The sequence below is a fragment of the Falco rusticolus genome, chromosome 5, assembly GCF_015220075.1.
Source record: "Falco rusticolus isolate bFalRus1 chromosome 5, bFalRus1.pri, whole genome shotgun sequence".
In the NCBI taxonomy this organism is placed as follows: Eukaryota; Metazoa; Chordata; class Aves; order Falconiformes; family Falconidae; genus Falco; species Falco rusticolus.
This window is the reverse complement of record NC_051191.1, coordinates 55,366,542-55,382,589: the sequence shown is the minus strand read 5'-3', so window position 1 is coordinate 55,382,589 and position 16,048 is coordinate 55,366,542. Positions and strand designations below refer to the sequence as shown.

At 40.0% G+C, this 16,048-nt stretch overlaps 1 protein-coding gene across 10 annotated transcripts in view; it reads right to left on the bottom strand.

Moving 5' to 3' along the window:
- TCF20 (transcription factor 20) overlaps positions 1-16,048 on the bottom strand; it is a 131,491-nt gene that overhangs the window by 45,920 nt on the left and 69,523 nt on the right. The window contains exon 1 of one of the 10 annotated variants that reach the window (XM_037387624.1): positions 6,805-6,932. The exons of the other annotated variants lie outside the window; for them this stretch is intronic. The gene's annotated coding sequence lies outside the window, so the exon portion shown is untranslated. Of the gene's footprint in view, positions 1-6,804; positions 6,933-16,048 lie in introns of those variants that run through there. 10 annotated transcript variants of the gene reach the window in all.

The window sequence follows — 16,048 nt, the reverse complement described above, 5'->3', positions numbered from 1 at the left end:
TGTCTCCTACTTTCTGGTACATTAATGTGTATCCCCTCTCCTTGCAACTTTCCAGCCTTCTAGGTAGTGCGAGTAAGAGGAGTCACTCACTTTCAAGAAAATACAAGTCAGTGGCATACTACCAGTTGGGAGTGCATTTTCAGCATTAGTATTTCCCCAGAGTCATTTACCTACTTGGTTTGTTTATGTGCCCCTGAAGAAACAAACTTCCCACAGTATTTTGCAAAGCCAAGGATAACAATCCCCACCCTCCAGCTATTCTCTATGGTGAATATCAAAGTAATCAAGTATTTTGTTACAATGTTTTAAAGATGCAACAAGTACCCTGCAACACTCTCAAACCACACTCGGATCTACTATAGGAATGATATCCAAGGTCCACATTTCACTCTGCGAAAAATCACTATTACAAAACAGTCAAGATACCATTGGCCAAAGCTCAAACCAAGATACTCCCATGAAAAGGATCCATGGGAACCTGTGAAAGAACTGACACCAGCACACGCAAAGACATCTGCTCCGTGCTCTGGTCCTGCCTACTCCAGTGACACTTACAGGTGAAAACCGCCACAGCAAGACAACACATCGTATTTTCCCCCACCATCTGCTTTGTTTTAAAAGATGGAAAGTCCACTGTATTTGAGAAGAAGGGTCTACACCTTCATCCCTTAAGAGTTTAATATTACCTTGAATGAAACCTAACTGAAAACATGTCAGCCAGAATACATATTTTGGAACACCATGTATGACCATCTGCATTTACATAATCAACTCCTAAGCAAATGCACTTCAGGAAGGCTCTTGTATGTACTTCAATCTATTATTCAGTGTGTGGAATCATGACTCATCCTCAAGGACTGGAACACAGCTGCAAAATGTTTGGGGACCCTGGCTAGTCCCTCTGTAAAAGCCTGACATATCACTAGATGCATTAAGAAAAGTATGGTAATGAACAAGTATATACATATACACTTCTTTGATTTATTTAAATAAACCAATTAACAGATGACAAAAGCATTTTATTTCTGAAACACTTTGTGGTTTTCTCTTCCTGAAAACAAACTGGATAAAGCCACCTGGAGAAACTCCTTCCTTTACATAAATGTTAAGACAATGCTCACACTTTTCCAGGAAACAGAACCCCGACTTCTCAGATGGAGGACTTCCTGGAAGACTTGCCTGCATTATGTGTTGTCATTTAGCCATGTTTGGTGCTTGTCACATTCAACTGAACTCACTCAGAATTAAAGTCAAGTTTTTCTCTTAGAAGTTTTGTTCAAGTCACAGATCACCAAAGAGTCCCAAGGAAATAGGCATCCAAATGAGATGCAGGCAATGTCTGGCATCATGCTCTTTTTCCCCATCTGCCTCTCAAGTTTCGGTGGGCTTTTTTTTTTAAAAAAAAATATGTATGTTATATACAGAAGGCTCTAACTCTATCATTATCATCTTCAGAAAGGCACCTTGGATATATCTGGGTTTCTACTATCTGTTTGGGCATGCAGGCTACAGAACACACACAAAAACCTCCACTGCAATGCATGTCTCCACCGCCCCCCTCTGCTAACTCAAAGGCATCTTTGCATTGCAGCCTTAGTCGGCTTGATGACCACAAGAATATTACTGAAATGCTTATCACAATCAGAAGGGAACTTTCATATTGTTAATACTTCCAACTCTGTCTAGGAAGTCAGCTTTACTGCTGTTTTAATCTTATACTCTTAAGTGTCATACTGTAAGAGTGGTCTGCTGTTCTGCTGAACTTCCACTTTTTTAGCGTGTATTACATGAGTAACACTTCTATGAATGCCACACTGTGCTAATCCATCCAGTTTGGGCATCTTATGGATAAACTCCTCATTTTTCTGAATTACTCCCTTTCACATTTCATCACTTTGAAGCTCCTGCCCTCAACACTACGATACCCCACACAAGCACCTTTCTCTTTTTTTGTATTACTTGCTGTTAAGGTGAAAAATGAGACAAAAAATAAAAGCAGGAAAGAAAACGTATATACAAGTAGAAGGAAGTTATCAAACTAAAGGCAGGAGGACATCTACTGTTGTAGAAAGCAGCTTCTCTAGATAAGCAGTTTAGGGTTCTGCAATCGGCAACATTCACGTGCTATGAAGACTGCATGCATGCCCTGGCAGTCACATGCTTTGCATCTTCTTCTCATGAAAGCAACACTTCCATCTTCATCACAAGCCCAGTCTCTCGCAGAACCTCAGACAAATATTTTAAAATATTACTTTAATGCAGCTTACTTTGCATTGTCTGAACAAGGTCTCAGGAAGCCTCTTTCACATTACATCATACAAAAACTTTGATCACTGATGATACTCATTCTTCTCTAATACTAACAAAGGCTTGAAAATTGCTAATATATATTAGCAATGCTAGGAAACATGCTTAAGACCTCCTCAGTATTAAAAAAGAATAATTTTAATTACATAATGGAACAGAAACAGCATAAGATACCTTCAGAAACAGAGATCCAGTAAAGGTCAACCTGAGGCACAAATTCCTATCCTCCATAATCTCATCCAATCACATAATATTTATTTAGTCCAGAAGATACATACACTTAAAACAGGAAGAACATATTTTTCTCCTTAAATCTATTTATTTTTTTTAAATCTTGAATTTTACCCTGACAAATAAACGAAGTTTTCATCAGGAGAGCTTAAATTACTGGTGCCCTAAGCAAATGCTTTCCATTTTCGTGTCTCCTGGAGAATACTTGCTCTGAGTATCTCAAGGAGCTTTAGTAGAATCAGTAGAATGTCAGGAGAAAAAAAAAAGGGGAGGGGGGGAGAAAAAAGAAATGGTTTTTCATTAATAACAGGAGTAAGAAGAGACATGAGATGCTTCAATCCATTATATCATTGATAACTTAAGACACATAGTACATTTCCTGTTACTAATGTACTATAAATATAGGACTATTACAATTACTATTGTAATAATTTCTCTTAAGAATAACAGCACTGTAAAGTGCTTAGATCAAAGTGCTATGTTCTCAGCAAAACCACCAAGAATAATTCCATGAGCAAGCCTTGTTAACAAAATAGATTCAGACAGACGAGGCCTTCAAAGTCTACCTAGATCCACAGGAAAAAAATATATTTGATTAGATTTTTACTGGACGCCTTTAAAGAAAACATTTTCAGTTGGTACATACTCCTCCACATACACCAGCTGCCAACTAGAGGGTACGACACAATCATATAAAACTCTGTAACAGTGGTACACCTCTGTAATCCCACCCCTAGCAGAAGGGGCAAAGTCCTCCAAAAAGTGCTCCATGAACAGCCACAATTTACACACATTTACAGTATTTTCCAACACACCCAACAAAAACATCCAAAGCCTTTCCTATTTATTCAAAGGGAAGGCAAGATTCTGGCACAACTTTCACTACTCTAGTGTCACAATTGCACTCTTACTTTCACTACACGTGCACCCAGCTTTCTCAATAAAGCTTCATGATTCTCAAGTATTTACAGCCCGTAGCTGTAAAGCCATCAAAGTATATCCATCCAGAGATTACAGACTGCATTCACTAGTCTAAGCAGTGTCACTGTGCTCCAACTTATTTGTTTCTTCCCCAGTAGCCCAGTAATCAAAATTTGCCTTCAACCTGGTAGGAACAAAGGAAGCGTATTACAAGCTTGTGTGACTGATAAAGAAACAGCCTCACTTACGAAATCACTACACATAAGTCACAAACAGAAAGAAGCAGTAGGTCCTCCTATCCATATTTGTGAAACATCTGAAGTTAGTTCAGGCAGTCTTTCAACCTACCTTCTCCATGTGAACTTACATTTAAACACATCTACAATGCAGATTTTGTTTCTTGTTTAATCATCCAAAACAGCCTTGTAGAACTTTGTTAATATAGGAGTTCCTCAAAATATGGAGCTACTGCATTGTGATCCTACTGTGAGCAAGATTATCAAATGGTAGTCAACAGCATGAAGCATCTTTCAACAGTTCTTACATGTACACGAGACTGCCCCCAACCATTGCTGATTAACAGGGTTCATCAGTACTCCCACACCAAGACTGCTGTGTGAAATGATCTTCTGCAACATGCTGCGCTAGGTTTTTTAAATCTATACGAATCTTTAAAACATTTTTGTCCCTATTGTCAAAGGCTGGACAAATACAGGACAGCTGCCCAGATCTTCCCACATAATACTGATGCCAGCATACTAGTGCATCACTGCAGACAGACAGCTCAAAACAACGGAGCTGAAAACCAAAATACTGTGGGGATATGCTTAATTCTTAACAATAATCCTATAAAGGAGCAAACAAAACCAGCATCACTTAATTCTGTAGGATGTAAGTGAGGTCCTTCTGCTTTGTTGAATTTTCTTTAGATTTGGGTTGACTACTGCGACCCATCTGTGCAGAGAAGGCTCAGGCAGCAGTCAAATGCAATATATTTTTAGTGATCTGTCAAAGACCTCTCACTTCCTAGCATGCTTATCAGGAAAGAAAATGTAGTTACAGGCAGGCAACAAACAGTAAGATAGTATTTTCCATAGTCAAAAAATGTACACAAGCAAGTGGAGCTTTTATAGTGTGTGTCCGGGCTCCTGATTAAAGTAGATTTATGTGCAAAATGCTATGCAAATAACAGAGATATACATATATGAGTAGCCATTTCTAGTCACAACCCATAAAAAATGCAAAAATTAACATTTTTGTCCTTCCTCAATGTATCTTCTTAAAGTAGCAGAGCACACCCACAATCAAAAAAACCTCACCAAACCAGAATCTGACTATGAGCAACTCAGAGGCATAATTTTTAAGTAAACAGTCCCCAGGAATTGAATTAAGTCTGAAATACAGGAAAAAGATTTCCATGTAGAGTATTATTTCCACTGTCAAGGCCAGGCTGCTAACCCTCATTTCTGCAGGTTCACAGTTATTATTTGCACACCTGAGCAATGGCTGGGAATAGACTGATCTTGTTTCAGTTTTGGACGAACATTACCCTGTCTGCTGCTTTGAAGAGAAGGCAAATCAGCTATGCCACAAGTAGATGAATTTAAGGATCAAGCCTAAGACTGCATTTAACAAAGATCCAATTTATTTCTTCTACATTTCATGCCTTTTTAAAAGTAAAGGGAAGCTAGTTTTAGTTTTCAACCTTAGGTGTAATATGGAAGCAAACCAAGACAGCCAGCACTTCAAAAGGTCACCAGTTTAAGCAATAATACTCACTGTTCATTTATTTCAAAAAGTTGTGGTTAACCTGAACTGCCAACAGATTTTCTTCATACTTTCTATAAAGCCGTTTCAGATCCATTCAGTTCCATTAGAAGTTACTTTTGTATACTACAAATAAACAGAAGGATCTAAGACATGGGAAACTGACACCGGTTTATTTACCACCGCACTTCTAGAGAAAACTGCAGTCAAATCTGGCTCTCACCATGCTATTCTAATTTATTCTATCAAAGAACCCTTACTACACCACTCAAAGTTAAAACTGTACACAATTAACTTTCACTGAGAGTGTCAGAACCTGATGAAGTAGCTAAACTGAAGGAGATAAAGTATCTCGGAAAGTGTATAAAAATAAGTTAAAACCAGAATACTACATGACTGAAAACTGTATTTTACAGTAAAAAAAAGAAAGAATCACAACATGTCTTTAAAACACCCATACGTAATTGTTACACTCCCTTAAGTGTCTAATAATAATCCATACTAGCAACATGTCTTGCAAATCAGTACTAATACTGGTCTTGACAAAAAAAAAAAAAACACCTCAATTTTGTCCTGCCAATGGAAAACATCATCAAAAGAGTCCTCAAATGAGTTAAAGCTTGGCTAAGTAGATTGCAGCTAGTTTCCATCATCTCAGAGACACCATGCATTCTTTATCAAAATGTCTGTACAGCTTTTTAGGAAGTCAGTATGTACAAGCTTAAATCCAAACAATTAAGGAAATGGTTCTCACAGAACGGGTGAAGAACAGATGAGCGTGGCAGAAGGAACACAGTGAGCTTTGTCAGTTGAGAGAGAGGAATGCTCTGGGGATTATTGTGCTAGATAAGATCTACATTCACTTCTTATTTCATATATTTCCCTAGAGTGGCCGCAGAAAATTTTACTAAGCCTGAGTCATTGCATCTTCCTGTCTCACAGGGGACATGTAAACAGACATATTCAGAGAATACAACTGCTACAATAAAAAGCATCATATAAACAAACAACAAACAAAATTTATCGGGATTTTGCATGTGGCTATTATAGGACTGCTGATTTTTTCACCCACCCCCAAAATATTTTTTCTGAATTTTTTCCAAAAAATGGCCACCAACGTTTGATTAACACCAAACTAAAAATATGTTTCTGCAAGTCTTCCTTACTCACCACATGAGCAGAACTAAAATACCATCTCCAGTTTACCTCTGCACTTCAAGTGAAGTGTACTGTTAAATTCATATTCTTAAACATGAAGAAAGAAGTTTGACAAGAACAAAGTTTTGTTGTAAGCTGGTATTAATGTTGTGGCGATACAAAAATACGTATCTCTAGAAATAACTAATAATCAAAGTTCAGCAGAATTTTATCTCATATCTGATTTTATTATGCATCATTCATTCTTAGTCTCAATCTAACACCACAGATGCACTTAAATAGATTTTAAAAATCTACCGACTGATGGAAGTTATCCATCTAAATTTGTAACAGGTATCATTATTTTAATAAGAATCTATGCAAATCAGTCAGATTGCATTTTATGTCAAAGATTAAAACAACAATTTTGATTTCACATACATGGTCAGTCCTCTATGCAATAGCTTAAGAGGTCCAGCCTCCTCCACGGTGCTAACACAGCCATTCATGCAGCAAACGGGATCAAGGTACAGATATGGTCGAGAAACAATTCTGTGAGGGAGAAAAGTCATTTATGAACTGACAGATCCAAGTATTTTACCATTACACAAACCAGAAAAACGGACACAGCATGAACTGCCTAAGTGGCATGGCTACTGAAGTGCACTTCAAATCAGATGGTCATATTTAAAAGGCTCTTCATCTTTACACAAGTCAAACAACTCTTCTTACCATCAAAATGAAAATAATACTGAACCTTCACCTCCTCCTTTCTTTTCTCCCAGTTGCAGATCAGCTGACTGTACATCCTAACCCAATTCACTAGTCCTCCAAAAATCTGGCAACTCATTATATGCCTCTCATTGCAAATTCACCTGTGTTTGCATATTTAATGTCTCCAAACAGTCAAACGTCATGTCTGCTTTGGCAATACAGCAAGATCTGAGCAACCATTTCAAGGACAGCTTCTGATCTGCTCTTCACCTCCTCAGTCATGTGAGACAGGAGGTTCAGCAGAGGCATCGCAGCTCTTCACCTTTCAGCTACAAAACTGAAGACAGTGAAAAGGAGAAGTCAATTATTAATTGCAAGAGGAAAGCAGAAGAGTGTGAGCAGGGTTGCCAGGTTCCCACTCCGCAAGCTCCCACTTTCATTGCAGAAATTAATCCACTAACAGAAATACTCAGAACTACACAGCAGTAGAAAAACCCCAACACATTTTTAATTAACTTTTATAATTTGTACATACTAAATAGTAGCACCTGCCTTTAAAGTATTAAATGCATTATCTCTTCAAATTACGACAAGTTGCTAAGATGAATACTTAGGTCATATTTAATATTACCTGTAATACATGTCTGTCTTTTCTATTCAATGTAGCCTACACAATTAAGTCTTTTTATTCTGTTTTACAATGCCTGGTACAATGAGCCTGTAACTGAGACTCCTGGGAAATTGTCAAGGCAAATGAAATAAATTGATACAAAATCTCTATCAGTTATGTGCAAGTATTATTACAATACAGGTTATGCACTGTATACAAGAATTAAATCCACTGATTAGGATAAAATCTTTGTCGAGCATAACACCACCTAGTTACATTATATGCAATAACATTAAAATCAGGTAGAAATACAACCTCCATCTACTTAAACTAACAAATCAAAGAATTACCAACCAATTGCAAAAGAGCTGTACTCAAATTTACGTCCTCCAAACTTCTTACAGATAATTTTTGTTCCTTCAAGATAACACAAATTTAGCTATGCAGTATACCACTTTCAAGTTTCACGAGCCAAGGTTGTTATTCTTCCTATCAATTTAGCACTTCATCCCCCTGAAGTGACACAGATTTAAGAGCTATTTGGATGTGGAAGGTCTGCAAATATTCCTGTTGTGGAAGACTCAGAAAAAAAAAATTACAACCAAGGCCATATGATGTTTACTGATAAAATGTTTAGGGAAAAGAAGATTTTTCTCTAACATAAGAAAAAAGTGGTCGAACTGCCCTAAAAAAAAAAAATATCCAAGCATTTTTAAGATTTTCACAGTTACCCAGTTTTTCTTTCCCTGACATCTCTCCTTGTCTCCTACAATCCATACCCTCTGAACATCACTTCACTCATTCTTCCACCCTCTGGATTGCACAGCGTCTGCCTCATGCTGAAGCCAGAAGTTGAAGCAGACCGGTTCCTACAATCTGTTATCTCCCAAAACAGACTAACAGGAAGAGACTAAGACTACAGCCACAGTTAGAGAGACAGGAGAAACAGTTCAGATTCATACAAAATAACCTCATACATTTAAGTGATTTAACAAAAATATTACTTTAATAACAATACTATTTTAAGGAGTTCCTCCCCCTTCCTACCTTCCCATCCCAGCACTGTAGGTTTTCTTTGTTTTTTTCAGATTGGACCAGTTTCTTGAACCATCTCGTTATGTACCCCACCACAGTTATACTGGCATAACCAACAGACAGGACACAGCATACTACAGTGTCGGAGCAAACAGTTAAAAATAAATAATGAATTGAAGGAGTCTTAAGTCCTCTATCACTAAGTCTTGACCTAGAGCACTTAAATTGGTTGACTCTCACCAGCTCCCCCATGATGTCCATGAAAGCCTTCCAGAATTTCTCCTTCCATGTCAACTTTATGCATGTAAGGTGATTAAACTTCTAACACACCTCAGTCATTATATATTATAAGTCTGAAATTATATGGTATAAACTCAGGCCACCGTATCCAACAAACAACATACTGTAACCTGCCACTTTACATTGCAGGCACCTAACTGTGCACTTCTAAGTTCTGCTGCCACAGCCAAAGACATGGTGATCAACAGTAGTCAGACCACACCACAGTCACAAAATTAACTCTTAATGAGCATAACCAGTTACAGAAATGAACAAGCTACAACTGCAGATCTTCTCACAGCACAGGTCTAAAACTTTCTCCTTCCCCATCGATTACAGCAGCACCACAGTGAGTGTCAGGCAGTATTTGATGTGTTGATGGAGACACTTGGAAAGCTGATGCATGAAGCCTCTACTCTGTGTATTCCATCTCATATTCTGGAGCATATAACCTGAAGTCAGCAGTTGAAAGCAAGAGGAGGGATGAGCACCAGAGAAGAAAACCTCTGTAAATACAGATTAGTGGAAGATAAAAAAGATGCTGTACTCCGAGCATAATTTTTAGGAACGCTAGAGTTAAGATTTCAAAATAAAGACAGAAGGAGCTTTAGATGGCCCACTACTCTGAGAATCAGCCCCATCACTCTGTTAAACTTGAGTTTCCTGCCGTCATTCACCCTGTACAGCAAGAAGAGAAAAACCAAAACCAGAAGACTCCACTGTTTCTTTCTCCATTCTGTCTCCCCTCAAGAGGGAGGCAAGTAAGGAGGGACAATTAACATAGTCCATACATGATAGATTATACATAATAATTCCATAATGCTAACATATTCCTAGAATTCTATTACAAGACCATAAAGATGAGACTACATTTCCTCCCTTGCTCTAAAACATCCAAACATTCAATCAAAAACTGAAAAGTTTGCTACCCTGTTTCAGCTAGAAAGATTACAAGTCACTGACTATTACCTTGAGAATTGCTTCTGATTTAATTCTTTATGTCTTGTTAACCAACCAGGCAAAAGGATCTTACTCCTCAGCTTACTTCAGAAAGGCAATGTACACACAGAGCTCATGAGGACAAATTTCATCAGTAAACACAGCCTAAAAGTCTTTATAAACACTACTGTTCCATGGATAAGCAAGGAAGTTTATTTCCTAATTCCTCCTCTTGTCCATATTTAGGAGCTTCCTGACCCTGCTTCTTGTTGAGCTGAGAGATGTGCTTTCCCCAGTGAGCTTGATCCAGATTCACTCAATTCATATTTTTCCAACCAACTTCAACCGGCTTTTGATTAGGCTAGAGTACAGATATAATTAACCTCTTCTCCTCCTCTTGCCACTTTCAGCAGCTCTGTTGTATATACACCCCCTTTGGTTTTCCACAAATTCCACCTTTCAAACCTACCGCAAATTATATTTCTGCAAGGCAAAAAGACAAGGAGACACAAAACGATCACGTGACAAGTCAAATTTATACATCCTAATTGCAGGATACCACCATCATTCAAAAAAACCCCATGTAGTCAACCGAGCAAATCTCAAGAAATCAAAGTTTTGTGTCTGATAACTGGAAGATGAGGAGACATCAAATGTAGAAGAGGCATCATAGGAAAGTACACCAGAGCAAAAGGGAAAAAAGACCAGAAGGCAAAAATCACTACTCTGCTCCTCAAACAGCAGTAAACACGATGCTGACTTTAGTCAGAAGTGCAGAGATGCAGAATCCCACACTGCAGTGGACCTCCCTGGCTCATCACCAGAGCCAATTCCCTACCGCAGCTGGCAACCAAACAATTCAATGTCAGTAAAGATCTCCTCATGCACTCTCACAGTAACAGGAACACTAAGGAAGGCAAAGGAAGGATGCTTCTCCATTACAGTGCAGTGATTTGGAGGGAAGAGGGGTAAGGATAGCAGCACAGTTCAGGTTTTTGTATGCAAAATAAATAGCATCATTTGGAGCGATTCTTGATTATGCTCCTGCTACTTCCGCTCTCCAGCAGTACAGAAGAAAATCTGCCACTCAGTGATGCCCTGAGATACAAAGACAATCTGCTACCACCTTCTGTAACAATTCTGCCCAACTCATTTAATTCACTAACTGCTAAGCGTCTACCATACTTTTCAAGACCTATCTAAAAGACAATTTTAAGGAAGCAATATGCACAAGGTATAGTCAGGATTAAGAGTATCAGAAAATCTGAAGAGTACAACATTCCATGCAAATATGTGGGGGAAGGGGAAGAAGGCAAACTTCCACATGCATGAAGTGAGACAGGGAAAACTTACAGTGACAAACCAAAATGTACGCCATATGACAGAACACTGTTGACTTCACTCTTTTTTTTCCCTTGAATGCAAGGTGAGAAACAAAAAGAAAACACATGATAATAAAGAATCACAGGATCAATTAGGCTGGAAAAGACCTTTAAGATCATCTAATAAAACTGTTCACCTAATTCAAGTCCGCCACCAAACCATGCCCTCATGTGCCACATCTACATGTCTTCTAAACACCTCCTCCAGGGATGGTGACTCAACCACTTCGCTGGGCAGCCTGTTCCAGTGCCTGACGACCCTTTCAGTGAAGACATTTTTCCTAATACCCAAACTAAACCTCCCCTGGTGCAACTTGGGGCCATTTCCTCTCATCCTATCACTTGTTATCTGGGAGAAGACACTGGCCCCCACCTGCCTACAGCCTCCTTTCAGGCAGCTGTAGAGAGCAGTAAGGTCTCCCCTGAGCCTCCTTTTCTCCAGGCTAAATACCAGTTCCCCCAGCTGCTCCTCACAAGGCTTGTTCTCTAGACCCTTCACCAGCTTCGTTGCACTTCTCTGGTCACGCTCCAGCACCTCAATATCTTTCTTGTAGTGAGAGGCCCCAAAACTGAACTATTTGAGGTGTGGCCTCACCAGCACAGAGTACAGGGGGACAATCACTTTCCTTGTCCTGCTGGCCACACTGTTTCGGATACAAGCCAGGATGCTACTGGCTTTCTCGGCCACCTGGGCACACTGCTGGCTCACGTTCAGCCGGCTGTCAGCCAGCACCCCCAGGTCCTTTTCCACCACTCTTCCCCAAGCCTGTGGCATCACGTGGGGTTGTTATAAACGAAGTGCAGGACCCAGCACTGCTCCTTGTTGAACCTCATACAACTGATCTCAGCCCATCGATCCAGCCTCTCCAGATCCCCCTGTAGAGCCTTCCTTGCCTCAAGCAGATCAATACTCCCCCCACAACTTGGTGTCATCTGCAAACTCACTGAGGGTGCACTTGATCTCCTCACCCAGATAATTGATAAAGACATTAAACAGAACTTGCCCCGATTCTGAGCCCTGGGGAGCACCACTTGCGACCGGCTGCCAACTGCATTTAACTCCATTCACCTCCACCCTTCATGCCCAGGTGTCCAGCCCGTGTTTTACCCAGCAAAGCACAGGCCCATCCAAGCCATGACCAGCCAGTTTCTCCAGGAGAATACTGCGAGAAACCGCGTCAAAGGCTTTACTAAGGCCTACGCAGACAACACCCACAGCCTTTCCCTCACCCACTAAGTGGGTCACTTTGTCACAGAAGGAGATTATGCTAGTCAGGCAGGACCTGTCTTTCATAAACCCATGCTGGCTGGGCCCAATTGCCTGGTTGTCCCATACATGCCGCGTGGTGGCACTCAAGATGACCTGCTCCATAACTTTCCATGGCACTGAGGCCAGGCTGACAGGCCTGTGGTTCCCTGGATCCTCCTTCCAGCCCTTTATGTAGATGGGAGTCTCATTTGCTAACTTCCATTCGACTGGGACCTCCCTGGTTAGCCAGGACTGCTGATAAATGATGGAAAGCGGCTTGGTGAGCGCTTCCACCAGCTCCCTCAGTACCCTCGGGTACATCCCATCCAGCCCCATAGACCTGTGTGTGCCTAAGTGGTGTAGCAGGTTGCTGACCATTTCCCCTTGGATTATGGGGGCTTCATTCTGCTCACCATCCGTTTTCCAGCTCAGGGGGCTGGGTACCCAGAGAACAACTGGTCTTACTATTGAAGACTGAGGAAAAGAAGGCATTACACACCTCATCCTTTACCTCATCCTTTGTCACTATGTTTGCTCCCACATCCAATAAAGGATAGATATTCTCCCCAGCTCTCCTGTTGCTAATGTATTTACAGAAATATTTTTTACTGTCTTTTACAGCAGTAGCCACATTAAGTTCTAGCTGGGCTTTGGCCCTTCCAATTTTCTCCCTGCATAACCTCATGACACCCCTGTAGCCCCCCTGAGTTGCCTGCCCCTTCTTTCAATGGTCATAAACTCTCCTATTTTTTCCCTGAGTTCTAGCCAAAGATCTCTGTTCAGCCAGGCTGGTCTTCTTCCCCACTGGCTCATCTTTCAGCACATAAGGATGGCCTGCTCCTGCACCTTTAAGATTTCCTTCTTGGATTCCTTTGCCCTTCAGGACTACTTCCCAAGGAACCCTGTCAACCAGGCTCCTAAACAGGCCAAAGTCTGCCCTCTGGAAGTTCAAGGTGGCAGTTCTGCTGACCCCTCCTCCTCACTTCTCTGAGAATCAAAAACACTATCATTTCATGATCACTGTGCCCAAGATGGCCTCCAACAGTCGCACCACCCACAAGTCCTTCGCTGTACACAAACAACAGGTTCAGTGGGGCATCTTCCCTCGCTGGCTCGCTTACCAGCTGTGTCAGGGAATCATCTTACACTCCAGGAACCTCTTAAGACTGCTTCCCCTCTGCTGTGTTTCCAGTGGACAATATAATGCTGATCAAACATTGTTCACTAAGTTGATTAGATAACCATTTATGTTAAAAAAAAAAAAGCACATACAGTGTTCCCACTATTCCAGAACAACTCACAGGAAACACTGTTGGACAAATCAAATTTTATGGAAATTCAAGTGTATCCAGGCATTCGACCAAAGCTAACAGCAAAATGCAGATATTGAATTGGAAGCTGATTAACAACATTTCATTACAGTGTACAATGGTTTATTCCTTTAAGTTCTGGCAGGTGTGACAGCACCTATTTTTCTTTCAGCTATTAAGTTTTAGATATGTTTTTCATAGTCATTAGCGATGCTGTATATGGACACAAGCCATCTATAGTCAGCTCTGCCAATACCAAGTCTCTAGTTCAATTAACAGCTATCACCAACACAGAGTTTGCAGCACATATTTTTACAGGAAAAGTTATATGAACAATACTTCCAATAAACTGTGTTAAAGCTTCTAATACAGTAGCTCCCCACACAATTTCTAAGTACTAAGCTCTTATCAGAACTCATTGGAGGGTTCTGTTTATGACTTGCAATTTACTAGCAATTAGATGACTGAGTTCATACTAGTAAAATACTCCAAAATAAATCATCATATTCCAGCACAGAATATACAATGATTCCATACACAGTTATTGGTATGAACACAGACATGTTGCATGCTCACAACGAAGAGGGAAAAGAAAAAAATATCATCTTCCTGGCTTTTTTGTATTTGTTGCTTCAGAAGCAGTCAAGAAATAATGGGCTTCTCAAATGGAGAACAGATCAAATCTCAAAGGGACTCAAGCCAGGGCTCTCAGACAAAGAACCTGGTAACACTTTTTCCAGTCTTCCAGTATTATCACTGGTTACAAACACTGTGGTAAAAAGAATAAACACAAAGAGCATTGGGAAAAATCACATGCATATTCACTGTCACCAGGTCAAGCAGACAAGAGGATGCTTATGCTTTCTTCTACCACTTCGTAACTCTGTTCTTGAGGAATCACTAGACAAGGGGCAGGAAAAAACAGTTTTACTGCAACATGAACGCTTTGTCATATCCAGGTGAAAAATGGAAATTTGACTGCTTGTAGTGCTGTTCACAAATATAGCACAAAGTAGTTCAAGAGTTGGTTAAATTTAGTTTTCACCTTTTTTTTTTTTTTTCTTTAAATGCAAATAGGCAGCATATCACAGACTCTGGAACATCCTGAACTGATCTATCCTCCAACAGGGCTAAACAGAACCCACTTCTGATTATACATCAGCCTCAACTTTTTCGTCTTTGATTCTGGCTTCCCAGCCCCACACACACACATTTTAAAAGGCAAGGAAACCCATGTACATACATAGTGAGGAAATTCATGTTTTTCCAAGTATCCCAAACCAAACCAATACATAACTTGGTGGTAAGCAGCAGCGGAAAGGCTCAGCTGAAGAAATCTAGAGAGGTATAGCTAGACACTAGTGGGACACAGATGCACCAGCAATGCTGTACACAGCTGTTAGACAGAATCTTCCATTTTTCCACTCAGTCAAGACTGAAGTCTAGTCAAAAACCGTAAGGGAGGGGGAAGGGAGGGGACGCAGCTCAGAAGAATAACAATACTGACTTTTTTTTTAAAATAAGAAAAGTTTGATAGAAACAGAATTGCACATTAGGATCTCATTATCAGAATACAATAGCCTGCCCTGCATGATTTTAGACAATTACAAACCTCTGCTTACATTGTGTTTGTCTCCTCTTTGAGGCGTACTAAACAGTTTTTTTTAAAAAAAAGTATTTCTACATAGCATATCAACACTATTAGAAGTCACTAACAGTAAGACTTCCTTTATTTTTTAGAAGTCCAAAAGCCAAGCCAGACATTAAATTTTTTTCAGAGCGAGATCTCACTCCAGACAGAGAAGAAAAACCACCTTTTGCTATTGGACTGCAGTTTAATTACTTGAATGGGAAAAGTTGGTTGGTCTCAGTCCAGTCTCTACTAACAAATCAGCACGCTAGTTGGCTCTTCAGAAATCGTTGTACATAATCTTTCCTGTCTCAGAGGCCAATCGCAGGATTAAGTAACACAAATTCTCACATAGCCAGTTAAGGTACACATTGAAGCCTGAGAAGCTAGCACTGCCAAAAACATTTCTAATCTTTCAAAAAGTTATGAGAACTCAGGTTCCAAAAACATTAGTCTAATACCCTTCATAAGTATAAAATATAATTGAACAGGGTATGAAAAAATAAATACATGTTTTAATTAAAAAGCTACCCCACC